This window comes from Hemitrygon akajei, unplaced genomic scaffold (assembly GCF_048418815.1).
Source record: "Hemitrygon akajei unplaced genomic scaffold, sHemAka1.3 Scf000080, whole genome shotgun sequence".
NCBI classification, from domain to species: Eukaryota; Metazoa; Chordata; class Chondrichthyes; order Myliobatiformes; family Dasyatidae; genus Hemitrygon; species Hemitrygon akajei.
The window spans coordinates 2,957,176-2,970,190 of NW_027331966.1; the positions used below are offsets into that span (position 1 = coordinate 2,957,176).

The 13,015-nt window shown below is 46.3% G+C and overlaps 1 protein-coding gene across 4 annotated transcripts in view; it reads left to right on the top strand.

Annotated features, from left to right (window-relative positions):
* LOC140722586 (uncharacterized) overlaps positions 1 to 13,015 on the top strand; it is a 50,471-nt gene that overhangs the window by 26,974 nt on the left and 10,482 nt on the right. For 3 of the 4 annotated variants that reach the window (XM_073037301.1, XM_073037304.1, XM_073037303.1), the window contains exon 3: positions 7,856 to 8,023. The gene's annotated coding sequence lies outside the window, so the exon portion shown is untranslated. The remainder of the gene's footprint in view (positions 1 to 7,855; positions 8,024 to 13,015) is intronic. The other variant, XM_073037302.1, reaches the window with a different exon arrangement.

Here is a 13,015-nt window from a genome sequence, read left to right on the forward strand (position 1 = left end):
AACAGATGCCTATCCTATCCCTAGGGCGGATGATTGCATCGATAAGGTTGGAATAGCTAATTTCTTACAAAGATTGATCTGTTGACAGGGTATTGGTGTGTTCCATTGACGGACAGAGGTAGAGAAAGTTCTGCATTTGTGACACCATCTGGGTTGTATGAATACAATGTTTTGCCTTTTGGAAAGAAAAATGCTCCAGGAACATTCCAGATAATGATTGATTTTGAAATTCGAGGGTTGGAACACACAGATGCCGATATTGATGACTTAGTCACAGGGAGTGACACTTGGGAAGAGCATATCTCTGCAGTAGAAAAGCTGTTTGACAGGCTTCGCAGGCCAGCCTTACAGTTAACTTGGCTAAGAGTGAATATGGCCATGCCTCTGTGACCTGTCTTGGCTATGTTGTAGGTCAAGGCAAGTTGGCTCCTGTTCAGGCAAAAGTCCAGGCAATTTCTCAAGTTCCTATTCTGACTGCTACGAAGGCTCTTAGAAGATTTCTGGGAATGGATGGATATTATCGTAAGTTCTGTAAGAACTTTGCTGCTATTGCTCTTCCTCTGATTAATCTCCTGAAGAAGGGTGAAAAGTTTGTTTGGACTGAACCTTGTCAGGAGGCATTTGATCGATTGTTATCAGTATTTGAGATTAGGCCAATCAATGTAGTATTCTGAGCAAATTTAATTAGCAGATTGGAGCTGTGGGTGGCGACATAAGTCATGGGTGCACAGAAAGTAAATGACAGGGCAAAAGAGACAACCCTGTGGGTTATGTGTCCTGAGGGTCAGCGAGACAGAGGAGATGGAGCCCACTCTTACCACCTGCCGGCGATCTGACAGGAAGTCCAGGATCCAGCTACACAAGGCAGGGTGAAGGCCGAGGTCTCTGAGCTCCTTGTCGATACTTCATGCCTTTGTATGGCTACTGCTCTGCCCATGACTGCAAGGAACTGCAGAGAACTTTGGAGAGCAGAGAACATCAGAGAAACAAGCCTCCACTCCATGGACTCTCCCTACACTTCCCCTCCCTCGGAAAAGCAGGCTATGTACTCAAAGATCCTCACAACCTGGACATTCTTGCTGCAAACCCGCTGCCACATTGGCAGAGAGATACAAAAGCCTTAAAGGTGTACCTGGTGTACAACCAGGCTGAAGGATGGCTTCCTGTCTGCAGTTATAAGCCAAATGAAAGATAAAATAGACTCGGCCTCACAATGCAACGCGACGTGACCCTGCACCATATGTCTATCTGCACTGCACTTTCTCTGCAGCCATAATGCTTTGTTACAGTTATTTTTTTGTTGTATATGAGCTCAATAAACTGTGTAATGTATCGATCTGTGTGGATGGTACATCAGGCAAGATTTTCACTGTAGCTCAGTACGTTATGAGAATAAACAAATTCCCCACTTTAATTGTGTGGAAATATTAGACAGACAGAGCTTCTGCTCCGGAACCACAGAAGGAAACTGACCTGTTGTCATTTCTGTGGAAAGCAAATATATGGAAGATGCTTCAATCTCACATTACGATCTGCAGTAAATGGAATCAGGTGACCGGTGGTGGGTCTCCCATATTAATATCAGAATCAAGTTTAATAGCACCGGAATATGCCATGAAATTCGTTGTCTCTGCGGTAGCAGTAGAACCTAATTCTTAACAAAAGATTTTAACAATTGTGATTTAAAATAAGTATATATATATAGTACAAAAATAGAAAAAAAATGTAATAAACTATTCTAATTGTGTGGAACTATTTGATCCGGATCTCACTGCGTTGTCTGAAGGGGACAAAGGTGAAGCTACACGGACACGTAGAGCAGTGACCCGCAAATGCTGCAGATCTGCAGAAAAACGTGAACAGGAAACGGGATCAGGTGACGGGTGGAGGGACTCCGACCTGAACCGATGACTCTGCTCCTCTCCCCTCACACACTGCCCGACCCATCCGCCGCATTCCCCACATTATTCCATATTTACACCAGATACATGTCTACTTTTCCACACCATATCTACCCCGATCCCTTTCCCTCCACCCCCAGGTCACAGAGTCACGGGCTCGATTCCCATTCCCTTTTTCAGAGACTGGGATCCCTGATTCAACCGGTAAAGATGCTTTGCATTTCGATGTGTTCACCTCTCAGTCCTCGACTCTCTAAATGACATTTAGAGTTATCACATTTGATCTTTCTTCAGGTTATGACCCCACCGCTCCAGGGATCAGTCAGGTGAATCTTCATTGCACTCTCTATAACAAATACTCTCTAACCTCTTTGTTCATCCTCTATGGAATTAATTTCCATCTTCTGCAGCCCCGTGTTGCCCCCACCACTCACCTCCCACCCTTGTCACTATTTTCACCTTCCACCTCCCCCCTCACCTGGATCCACCTCTCACTCCCAAGCTCTTGCCCCATCCCCACCCCTCACCTCTTTTCTCTGACTATTTCCCGTCCACTCTCAGTCCAGAGGGAGGGTCTCGGCGCGAAATGTTGACGGTCCATTTCCCTCCACAGATGCTGTCCGACCCACTGAGTTCCTCCGGCAGTTTGTTCTTTGGTCTGTATAACCCGTGTTAATATGGGGAGCGGGATTTTACACCATATTGCAGGGCTAGGGTTAATGGACTTTTCGGTGAGACAAAAACATTAATCACGGAATCCAGTGTTGTGAGATGTAAAGTCCCCTGTTATGTGTCCGGCTGTGCCGTGTTAGTGGAATGGGCAGCGTGGTGTTTGTCTCGATTCGGGTCACAACACCAGAATTGCCAGCGGGGTCCACACACATTGTATTAGTCAACAGAAAACCTCTCGTCCCTGCAGTCTTTGTCTCCTGGTAAACTCAACACCCTGACAGTATGGACCATAGATACCCCTTCCTCTCAGAGTCAGGGAATCACTCAGACAGCTGATCGCTGAGAGGAATTATATTTATTGGTCATTAAAGTTCGCCCAGATTCGTTTGGACGGATTTGATGTGGAGTTCGGGGTGTCACAGTGAAAGGGCCGGACGGCCGAACTCTCTCCGTTGTCCAAACATCCTTCCAGGTGAGGCGACACTTCACCTGTGAATCTTCCGGGGTCGCCCATTGTGTCCGCTGCTCCCGATGCGGTCGCCTCTACACTGGTGACACCGGCTCCTCCGCAGTTGTGTCGGGTAGGAATGTTTTATAACGGGTGTCGATATTTTTCTACCCTTTTGTGCGGGATTGGTGGGTTTTGGGGGTTGATGATCGGGATGCCGTCCTTTTTGATGCGGGGGGTGTGGAGGGAGTTTCATTTTTTTTCTCTCTGAACGACTTTCATGCTTTCTTTGTTTCGTGCTTCTCTGGAGAAGAAAAAAACTCAGCGTTATTTATGAATACCTGCTTTGGTAATAAATTAACCTTTGAACTATCCACTCCGAGCGGGACTTCCCGATGTCCAAACATTTCAATTCCGATTCCCATTCCCGTTCTGACGTGTCATCCCATCCCTTGCCAAGTTGAGGCCACCCTCAGGGTGCAGGATCAGCAACTTATATTCCGTCTGGGTGCCCCCATCAACCTGATGGCATGAATATCGATTTCCCCCTCCGGTGAACAAATTTACCTCACACCCCTCCCTCCCACTCCCTCTCATCCTCTCTGTCTTTGTACGTCCTCTCACCTGCTTATCACTTCATTCTGGGTCCACTGCTCCATCCCTTTCTCAATATATTGAAGTGTACCTGTGAGTGTCGATACTCAAAATATCCTCACACGTCAGGTGTTACATGGTTCGAACTTTGTACATCCTGTTCAGTGTTTAAATATATAAAAAGTTAAAGAAGCTTGAATCTTTACATAAATTATTATCGCAATATACGAATAGAAAATATTGTATTGTGGAAGTGGCAAATGTTAATGGGAGGAGGTCAACCATTTGGGAGGTTTGGAAATGCATTTCATCTCGTTCATTGCCTCACTAAATTACTCTTTTTCCTGTCAACACAAAGAGAAAAAGAGCCTCTTTTCAATCAACTACAGTTGGTGGAGCGAGGCCAAGGAGTTAATCAGCTACTAATGATATGAAATGACGTAAAACTAGCTTGTAGCCTAGAATTTTTTTTTTTCCATTTGGCTTCCAAAACAAAACTAAATTTATCCAGGTGTAGAAGAGGATTTTGGATGATTACCTTGAATATTTCATCAAAATCAGGCCGAAGATGAGCGAGCAGTGAATTTTTGTTTCATTATTTTCGACTCTTAAACATAGGTTTCGATGCTCATTCCGTGCTTAATATAGCTCCTTCCTGGTATCCAATGGTACAAATTGGAAAGAGCGGAAAAATGCTCGCATTTGTGTACAGGTATTCCCCAGCTTCCTTGGATAACGGGTCGAGTGAGAAGGAATTTCACAAGTACCTAAATTAAAAACAGTCACAGCTCCAGGATTTCACCAAAAACGATCAAATATCCTAATGTTATTAGTGGTATTTTTCCCCACCAGCCAACAACCCCGCTTCCGTAAAATTCCCTCTATTTAATATCCGGGGTTGTTAAATTCCGTGCTTGTTTATTTTGACTTTTTTACAGAGGTGTCGGCGCGGCGCTCCGGTGAGCTTTGCTAGCACTGCACCCCTGAATGTATGAGACAGTACAGTGTTAAATGCAAAATCCTGAACAGTGTCGATGATCAGAGGGATCTTAGACTCCAAGTTCATCGCTCCCTGAAAGAGACTGCACAGATTGATCGGGTGGTTAAGAAGACAAATGGCACAGTTGTCTTTATTAGTTGAAGCACTGAGTTCAAAAGTCATGAAGTTGTGTTGCAGCTTTGTAAAACTAGATAGACCACATCTGGAGTGTTTCATACAGTTCTGGTCGCTCCCATTCTCGGAAGGATGTCGGGGCTTTGGAGAGGGCGCAGAAGAGGTTTACCAGGACACTGCCTGGATTAGAGAGCATGAGCTATAACGGGAGGCTGGACAAACTTGTGTTGTTTTCTCCAGAGCGGCGCAGGCTGGGGTGAGACTTGGTGGACGTTTATAAGATTACGAGAGGAATAGATAGAGTGGACAGAGGGTATGTTTTTTCCTGGGGGTTTGAAATGTCTGACACATTTAAGGTGAGAGGAGATGTGAGGCGCATCTGTTTATTTCCACAGAATGCTGGGAAGCTGGAGTCTATGCCTGGGGTGTTATACCCCACCGGTCACGTGATCCCATTTGCCCCTCCCATTTAACCGCAGATGTAACAATCTCTTTGTGCATGTTCACAATCTCCAGGTGGGTGGTCACGCATCCTCCATGTTGTGTTGGGAAATCTGATGTTGGCCACTGAGTCCCGTTAACTTCCCCCGAACTCGCCTCGCTTCCTGAGGCTCCTCATATTTGTCCTGGAGCTTTATGGCGGTTGTGTCTTCTCCCGGACTGGGGTGGGTGAGAAAGGAGAACGTCCCAGATTGTGGGGATCTTTGATTTCACTGACTGCTTTACCGAGGGACTGGGAAGTCTCGGGGGGAAGATGGTTTCTGTGATGTGCTGATCTGGATCCAAAGGTCTTACCAGTTCCTCGCAGTCACGGGCAGAGTAGTTACCATGCAAAGCATGAAGTGTCCGGATGCGAAACTTTCTACGGTGTGTTGATAAAAATTTTGGTGAGGGTCAAAGTATATCTGGCAAAGTTCTTGTTATTTTTGCTAATTCTGTCATTTTAGAATCTTTTATACAATAGTATGTACTATTCATTCAGTACCTATGTGTTGCTGGAGGACCATCAGTGATTGTCCTTGATCCCTTCTCCCACCTGGTTCCATCTGCTCATCTTGTTCAACCTCTGTCCAGTCTCCTCACACCACCCAACCCCGCTTCAGTGATATACATCAACCATCTGGGTCATCCTCAGTCCACCTTGTATCCCACCTCCTCAATGTTATATATCAGCAAACTTTCTTCCAACCCTTGTCTTCATTGTGAAGTGTTCTTTTGTACCTTTGGCCTCGCTGAGTCATTTCCAGAATCGGTTATTGTTAGCTGGAATGCCAGAGGGTCATCAGGTCCCAGTTGTGTTGTGCATTGGTGTGGAGGTGCTAGTTTATGAACAGTGACGGGCTGACACACTGCAGCATTTTACTGGCAGCAAAGAGTACTGGGAGAGTTGGTGCTTGGGCTCTAATCCTGTGATTGGCATTCCAGGCAAATGAAACTGCTGGTGTTTTGGCTTTGACTTTGGTTTGAGCTTCTACAGAAGGGGCTGGGTGCTCGTCCTGCAATGAAGCAGAAATTTCGAGCAGCTGGACATTGTTTGTGGTGAAATCCTAGATTGCACTACCCAGTGTAAGATGTGGGGACGATGTGTCAGACTCTCGGGGTCGGTGAGTGGCAGGTTCAGCTGTGTGAGTCTGTGAGGTTGGGTCCTGGGAGATCACGGTTTTTGATCCAGGTAAAGTGGACCCGGGATTGAGCTGCTTGGGCTTGTGAGGTGTTGATCGAGTATTTCTGGTCTGGGATCAGATGTTTGTTTCTGGAGTTCCTTTGGAAGCAATGACTCCCTATCTGAGGAGAGCATGAGTTCCCATTCCATCCCTCACAGGGAGAGGCTGTGAGTAAATGGGCTGTTCCGTGTTTACAACAGTAGAAATAGACCCTGAGTTTGGTGTTCAAACTGTGTTTGGAAATCCCCCCCCCCCCCTCACTGTCACACAGTGGAAATCAGGCAGCTGTGCTAAAGATCTGCACTAAAAACTGAAAATATTTGAAGTCATTCTGATGAAATGTTATTAATTGAATTGTATTGTAAGCTGTTCCTTACTTGCTGAGTGTTTCTGGTAATTCCAGTTTCTTTTTATTTCTTGGTTTATATTTCATGAAATGGACCTGTCTTAACCTGGAAATGAAATTGGCTGTGATAGTTTGTAGGCCTCCGTTAGAGTCTCTGCAAGGCTCCCCTCTCCACGCCACCGATGTTGTCCAAGGGAATGCCATTAGGACCCATACAGCTTGGCACCGGTGTCGTCACTCAAGGACACACAGGCAACCTCTGCCAAGGCTCGAACTAGCAACCTTCAGATCTCTAGACAAAAGCCTTAACCACTTGGCCACGTGCCAACACATGTGATAGTAGAACAGTAAAGAAAGCACAACGTTTCCCTTTAAATTATCCTGGTACCAATTTGTCCGTTATTCCTGGAAATGTGTTCAGTAGAGTTGTTGCTAACAAGCTTTACATAAATAATCTCAGGAATGATCGGTGTTATGCATGAGGAGCATTTGATGGTTCTGGACCTGTGCTCGATGGAGTTCAGAGGGACGGTGGGGGTGGTGGAGGATGTATGGTTAAGTAAACCTACCAAATGCAGAAAAGCCTGGATACAGTCGACATGGAGAGGATGTTTCCATTAGACTGAGAGTCTGTGATCTGACAGAGTCTCAGAATAAAGATGCTTCCCCTTAAAACTCAGATGAAAAAAAAAATTTGGCCAAAAGATGTCTGATCTGTGGAATTTGTTGCCACAGAGGTTGGCTGAGGCTGCGATTTGGGTATATTTATGACAGAGATTAATATATTCATGATTGCTAAGTAGCTTCAGGGTTACAGGAGGAAGACAGGAATATGGTGTTGGAATAAAAATCAGCCGTGGTTGAGTGGTGGGTTGAGTAGATCGAATCATCTAATTCTGTTCCTGTGTCTTATGTCTTACCGTGACTGAATGATGGCTCCTTCTTATCCCATATCATTCTGTGACATGTGAGGGACAATAAAAGATTGTTCACTGAGATCATTAAATCTGCCTTCAACGTTTAAATTTCAGTGAGTTTTGTTCTTAGTAACATTAAGCAGAAATGTTTAGTTCTCCTTTTCATTATTAATGTGCTTCATTGTCTCTCTGGTTAAAGTTAGACCTGTGGTGAGAGATTTATTTGAAGAAATACCCCAACTGGAGGCAAACCACGACTGAAGACGAGGGAACAGCAACAAGTGAACCAGCACGAGGACTGAGAGCTTCAACTGGAGAGAACCCATCTGACTCAGAGATTCCAGTGATTCAGTCGGGAGAAAGTTTGGTGAGTCTCATTTACTCAAACACTGGTCCTTTAGACATTACATACCTGTACAAAGGAAGGTAGGAAATAGTTGGAGTGAGACCGAATGTGCCCAGAAGTACCAGTTATGCCTCTGTCAGACCCAGTTGCAATCACTCCAGGTCTGGTAATGTGCTTCCAGCAGCCCAGCCCTTTGAAACCACTCCCATTCCCTCACAGTGGTTACTCAGTTCAAGATCTTGCATCCTCTGATGTAGCTTTTGGTCAGTTCTGAGTGGGGAGAGGGAAAGAGAGGGGAGTATTTATGCTGACTGTCTTTCAAAAACAGTATTTGTTTGAACTTGCTGCAAACTCTCTACCCATACCCTGTACTTTCTCAAGTACATAGATGACAAGTAGCAATGGGCGTAACCCCAGAAAACGTCATTAAGCACGGGACTTGAGTCCAAGAAACAGCCTCTCACCATCACCCTGTGCCTCCTACCACCCAGCCATTCCCAGACTCTGGGACTCTGTAACAAACTCAATGTTAACAGGAAGATTAGTCAGTGATTAAGATGAAGAGAGACTTGTGGCCTCCTGAAAGGACACGTGAGCTGAACTGTCTGATCCTGTGGACCACATCCACCCTCTTTGACAACGTAATTTACCCCTTGCCCATCCACCCAGGTCATGTTGCATCTGATAACCCACAGTACCCCAACCACCCTCCGTCCTGCCAGTGCCCACACACCCTTCTAACCATTCACCCTACACCAACACATAGAAGGCTCCCTTCACCCATGTCCACCCTCCCAGCTTGGGGAACCAGAGCAAACTGATCACGCGATCCTGACTCAGTGCAAAACTAAAACCAGGGATGAAAGACTGGAGAGCCCAGAGCCTCCAGCTGTCCGGCTCGGTCCCGGCCCTTTCCCACTGTAACCGGCCCTTGATTTACACAAACCCGAGATCAACACCCTCCTCACCGCCATCTGAACAGGAGAAACACCCGTATCAGCTGGGGTGACCTGCAGTTTGTCCCCGTATGTGTAAAAACTCCCCGCTGTCAGATATGGAGACCAGAATCGTATGCGGTAAAACCATATAACAATTACAGCATGGAAACGGGCCATCTTGGCCCTTCTAGCCGGTGCTGAACGCTTACTCTCACCTAATCCCACTTACCTGCACTCTGCCCATAACCCTCCATTCCTTTCCTGTACATATACCTATCCAATTTTTTTTAAATGACAAAATCGAACCTGTCTCTACCACTTCCACTGGAAGCTCGTTCCACACAGTTACCACTCTCTGAGTAAAGAAGTTACCCCTCGTGTTACCCCCTAAACTTTTGCCCCTTAACTCTCAACACATGTCCTCTTGTTTGAATCTCCCCTACTCTCAATGGAAAAAGCCTATCCATGTCAACTCTGTCTATCCCGTCATAATTTTAAATACCTCTATCAAGTCCTCCCTGAACCTTCTACAGTCCAAATAATGAAGACCTAACTTGTTCAACCTTTCTCTGTAACTTGGGTGCTGAAACCCAGGTAACATTCTGGTAAATCTCCTCTGTACTCTATTGACATCTTTCCTATAATTCAGTAACCAGAACTGTATACAATACTCCAAATCTGGCCTCGCTAATGTCTTCTACAATTTTAACATCACATCCCAACTCCAATACTCAATGCTCTGATTTATAAAGGCCAGCATACCAAAAGCTTTCTTCACCACATGAGATTCCACCTTCAGGGAAATATGCACCATTATTCCTAGATTTCCTCACACTGTCTACAAGCTTTCTCTATTTGTGAACTAACCTCTTCTCTCCTAGTCTCTTCAATTTGATTCCCACCCCCACAACCATTCTAGTTTAAAGTCTCCCCAGTAGCCTTCACAGATCTCCCCATCAGGATATTGGTCCCCTTGGGTTTCAAGTGCAACCCGTCCTTTTTGTACAGGTCACTCCTGCCCCAAAAGAGGTCCCAATGATCCAGAAACTTGAATCCCTGCCCCTGCTCCAATCCCTCAGCCACACACTTATCCTCCACCTCATTCCATTACTACTGTCACTGCCGCGTGGCACAGGCAGTAATCCCCAGATTACTACCTTTGCGGACCTTCTTCTCAACTCCCTTCCGAACTCCCCATATTCTCCTTTCAGGACCTCTTCCCTTTTCCTACCTATGTCATTGGTACCTATATGTACCACGACCTCTAGCTCCTCAGCCTCCCACTTCAGGATATCATGGACGTGATCAGAAACATCCATGGCACCAGGGAGGCAAACTACCATCCGGGTCTCCTGACTGCGTACACAGAATCGCCTATCTGACTCCTTAACTATTGAGACCCCTATTGCTACTGCCTTCTTCTTCCTTTCCCTACCCTTCTGAGCCACAGGGCCGGACTCTGTGCCGGAGGCACGGCCGCTGTTGTTTCCCCCAGGTAGGCTGTCTCCCCCCCCAACAGTACTCAAACAGGAGTACTTATTGTCAAGGGGTACAGCCACTGGGGTACTCTCTAGTACCTGACTCTTCCCCTTCCCCCTCCTAACCATGACCCATCTGTCTGCCTCCCATGGCCCTGGTGTGACCACCTGCCTGTAACTCCTCTCCATCAACTCCTCGCTCTCCCTGACCAGACGAAGGTCATCGAGCTGCATCTCCAGTTCCCTGGCTCAGTCCCTCAGGAGCTGCAGCTCGGCGCACCTGGTGCAGATGTGAACATCCGGGAGGCTAGGAGACTCCGGGACCTCCCACATCCGACACCGAGAACAGCAAGCTGCCCTCACACTCATAATTCCCAGCATGGAACCGTAAACCCACGGTGGATTTGTCCGATGACTTGTGAACATATGTGATTAATGACCCTGCAACTGGGGACTGAATAATTAGTTCATCTAACAATTCAAATCATATACACCAATCTCCTTGCCTTTCTCACTCACCCCTAGCTACTTACCCCATTTCCCTCACCACACCCTCCTCACAGTTCCTCTTCCTCATAGGGCCTTCTACTTCAGCCCTCCCTTCTTGCTCCCTCTCAATCATCCTTGCTTCGTCCCCACCTCTCCCCTCCCCCTTCCCTCTTCTCTATCCACCTGTTACACTGCTACTCAACCAGTCTCCCACTCTCTTTCACCCCTTTCCTCACGCTCTGCTTCTCTATCACCACTCTCTCTACTCTATTAACAAATCGTACTCCCCTCTCGTCTCTCTTCATCTCTTCACTCTCTCATGCCTCTCTTCATTTCTCTCACACTCTCTCCCGTTCTCCCCTTCTATCCCCTCTGTTTCTCTTACTCTTCCATTCTCTCTTCCATCCCTCAATCGCTGTCCCTACCCCTATCACCCACCATCTCACTCGCCATCTCAGTCACCCTCTACCTTCCCATCTCGTCCTCTCTCACGCACCTTCTCACCTCACTCAATCTCATCTCTCTCAATCACTCACCTCCACCACTCTGCAACCTCCTCCATTTCCAGCTCTCTCCCTCTCTATCTATCTCTCTCCCTACATCCCACAAATCCTCTCTCAAACACTCTCCCTGCTGGCTCCCGTATCCCACATTGTCTTCCCCTCTTTTCTCTCCCCCTAAATCTACCACTCACCCCTCGCGTTCTCCCTCTTCGCTCCCTGTCAGTCCCACTCCTCCTCCCTGTCACACCCTGCGCTCTCCACCCCATCCCATACAGTGGTATGCAAATGGCTGGGCACCACTGGTCAAACTTCCTGTTACTGTGAATAGTTAAGTGAGTAGAAGGTGAACTGGTCTCCAAAAGTCATAAAATTAAAGACAAAACATTCTTTTCAACATTTTAAGCAAGATTAGTGTATTATTAAAAACACAAAATGCTGGCAGAACACAGATGCCAGACAGCATCTATGGGAGGAGGTAGTGACAATGTTTCGGGCTGAAACCCTTCATCAGGAGTTTAGTGTATTATTTCTGTTTTGTACAATTTTAGAGTGGGGAAAAAAAGGAAAGGAGCACCAAGGAAAAGTCTGGGCACCCCAAGAGATTTGAGCTCTCAGTTAAATTTTACCAAGGTCTCAGACCTGAATTAGCTTGTTAGGACAATGGCTTGTTCACAGTCATCGTTAGGACAGGCCAGGTTATGCAAATCGCAAAGCTTTATAAATACCCTGACTCCACAAACCTTGTCCCAACAATCAGCAGCCATGGGCTACTCTAAGCGGCTGCCTAGCACTCTGAAAGTTAAAGTAATGGATGCCCACAAAGCAGGAGAAGGCTATAAGAAGATAGCAAAGCGTTTTCAGATAGCCGGTTCCTCAGTTCGTAATGTAATTAAGAAATGGCAGTTAACTGGAACGGTGGAGGTCAAGTTGATGTCTGGAAGGCCAAGAAAACTTTCCAAGAGAACTGATCGTAGGATTGCTAGAAAGGCAAACCAAAACCCCCATTTGACTGTAAAAAGACCTTCAGGAAGATTTAGCAGCCTCTGGAGTGGTGGTGCACTGTTCTACTGTGCAGCAACACCTGCACAAACATGACCTTCATGTAAGAGTCATCAGAAGAAAACCTTTCCTGCGTCCTCACCACAAAATTCAGCATCAGAGGTTTTTCTGACATTGAGGGAGAGGTTGTTTTCTTGACACCAGACAGATGTTGTTCAGAGCTCAGACAGAGTCAGCACCAAATGCTTGAGCATGGTGCGATGAATGTGTTGAGCTGTGGAAATCACGATGCAAGAAGCATCATAGGAAAGCCAGATGAGCCCAGGGCATGGAATTGTGATATCGTAGGCATTACTGGGAATTGGTTGCACCCAACAGTCTGAGGGATGTAGAGGAACAAATTTGTAGAGAGTTCACAGACTACACCAAGAACCAATAGTTGATATAGTAAGTGATTTTAACTTTCCATATATTGACTGGGACTCTCATACTGTAAAAGGACTAGATGAGGTCGAGTTTGTCAAATGAGCCTTAATCAGTACGTAAAACATCCGGCGTAGAAGTGTGCAATAAGCTGTTGGGAAACGATCCAGGGCTGGTGACAGA